This window comes from Octopus bimaculoides, chromosome 24 (assembly GCF_001194135.2).
Source record: "Octopus bimaculoides isolate UCB-OBI-ISO-001 chromosome 24, ASM119413v2, whole genome shotgun sequence".
Classification (NCBI taxonomy): Eukaryota; Metazoa; Mollusca; class Cephalopoda; order Octopoda; family Octopodidae; genus Octopus; species Octopus bimaculoides.
In genome coordinates, this window is record NC_069004.1 from 1,937,753 (window position 1) to 1,940,420 (window position 2,668).

The 2,668-nt window shown below is 36.7% G+C and overlaps 1 protein-coding gene across 9 annotated transcripts in view; it reads left to right on the top strand.

Annotated features, from left to right (window-relative positions):
* The window catches only part of LOC106875898 (uncharacterized), an 80,862-nt gene that overhangs the window by 72,536 nt on the left and 5,658 nt on the right, over window positions 1-2,668 (top strand). The window lies entirely within an intron of this gene.

Here is a 2,668-nt window from a genome sequence, read left to right on the forward strand (position 1 = left end):
CACACACACACACACACACACACACACACACACACACACACACACACACACAATGGTCCTCTTTTAGTTTCCATCTACCAAATCTACTAACAAGGCTTTGATTGGTCCAAAGCTATAGCAGAAGACTATAGGCAGCATACAGTGGGAGTGAACCCAGAATCCTATGGTTGGTTAACAAACTCCTTAACCACACATCCACATCTGCACCTGTCTTCTCATACATTCTCTATTGTTCTCACCTACTTGACAGGTTGCCATTAAATACAATGAAAGAACACACAAACACATACGTACTTCTTACCTCAATCTCTCACTGAATAGATAAGGTGAACATTTGAGCTACAGACGTATTCACTGTCACATTAAACAGTAAGCACATACATGCACCCTCTTCGTTTCTTTTAAAGTATTTAGCTGTTGCTTTGTCTGATCTGTTGCAGTCAGGAACCATTAATTAAACTGTTGCAAAAATATGCTTTGCAGTATTTGTTTTGGCTCAAGGCTGTGAGTTGGCAGAAACGGTAGCATGCCGGGCGAAATGTTTTGCAGTATTTTGTCTGTCTTTACGTTCTGAGTTCGAATTCCATTGAGGTTGACTTTGCCTTTCATCCTTTGAAGGTCGATGAAATAACTACCAGTTGTACTCTGGGGATTGATGTAAACGAATTACCCCCATCCCCTACCTGAAATTTAGTACAGAAATTTGAAATCAGTATTTGTTTTGGCTCTTTATTTTCTAGGTTCAAATCTTGCAGAGGTCAACATCACCTATTGACCCTCCAGTCAAATACTGTTTGGTAGGGTGGGATCATGTTAACACTTTTGTTACCATATTTATTTTGAGAGACTCTGTGTTTCTTTCAATTAATTTTAAGCATAACAAAGAATTTAGTAAAATAACTGTTATTATTCAGCTAGTGTTAGGAACATAAATTGTGACTAAGGTTTGGTGGAAGATTTTAATTCAGAACTTATAAAAACAAGATATTTGTACTACAGAGCCAGAAGTGATTTCAGCTGGGTTGGTATGGAAAGGGTTAATCAACTGACACCTTGGTTCAAATTTCTGGTCTTGTGCTTTTGTTAGAAATTATTCTTAAACAAGATGGAGGAGGGAGAGTTGGGTAGATTATTACCACAAAGAAAGTTATTTTTCATTTCTGGGCCTTTCCATATTTATATCTGTAACATTATAGCATATGTTGATATGATGATTAGAAGCTGCTGTTTGGCATCTCAGACATGCTGATACTTCACTCATGCTTGTGCATCACTCATGTCAGTGCTTTACTCATGCTAGCACCTCAATCGTTCTGCTTCCTCACTCATACTTGTGCCACAATAAAACACACCCAGTACAATCCATAAAATCATTGGCAAACAGGTGAAGAAAGTGTCGGGTTCAAGAGAAACTTTAGTCTTGCCTCACCAAGGACATGACAACATCTTTAGTTTTGGCGTCAAAGAAAAATGCACCATTTACACACTATAAAAGGGTTCGGTGTTAGGAAGAGCGTCCAGCCATAAAAAGTAACACAAAATGATAAGACTTACAAGCATGGCCTAGTTGTCCCCATTTGTCCATGAAAATTGTGGATTCAAATAAAAACTGACTCAGACTCTGATCGCATATTCAGTTGACGTAAAATGTTGATGTACTCCCATAATAAAGTTAGTGCTATCACTAACCTGTTTGATCAGGTTCAATCAAGCCACCATCAGCCATTGTAGGTTGTATAAGAACGAAGTTGTTTATTTAGTAAAAAAGACTCTTGCTGACTTTATACAATATAAATATATCTTGTAGGTATCGGCATATTTAGCTTACCCTATCGGATGCTAAACTATTTAGTTCTATTCATTTAGTGAGAAATGTGTAACTAACTTTAAACAATGTAAGCAGAAATGATAATCGTGGAGTGCATTCAAAAAATACACACACATAAATACATATATGTGCATACATTCACAGTAAACACCCATCAGTGTTTTTCCACATCAACGTTTTCCCATTTTCCATGTTACCCCACATTCATGTATATTTGACTTGTGTTTCTACAAAATTGCTGACCCAGTCTCTACAGCCTTCTTTTCCTTCTTGCTTTCAGACCATTTTACTGAAACCACAAACAAAACTCTCCCCTAAGTTAAGCAAAAACATTTTAGGTGTTTCAGTTGCCTTCCATAGCTTTATTTTGTTTTATTATTCTCACATTTGGGTAACACTTCCTTTTTTTTTTTTTACTTAATATTTTCTTGTTTGACTCTTTTTATTTTTTAGTTTAGTCATCTTGACCAAACTTTTGCATGCAACACTCTTCAGGTTATGGAGCCAAAAAAAAAAAAAACAATTCTTTACATTTGCTTCTTACTTTAATCCTTTTAAGACCAACCTGCCTGAGACCGCTCCTGGTTTTATGATACAAACTTCCTGTTTCAAAGTGATCTAAATTAAAACTTTCCTTGGGTGGGGTTCGATAAATTAAGTACCAGTTGCGTACTGGATCGATCTAATCGACTGGCCCCCTCCCCAAAAATTTCAGGCCTTGTGCCTAGAGTAGAAAAGATTAAAATTTGCTTTGTAGCCATGTTTGCAGTTGGGGTCTTTGTAAAACTTGTCTTTTGCATGAACACATGGCTTATCCTGTAGATTATTTCTTTGGCATAT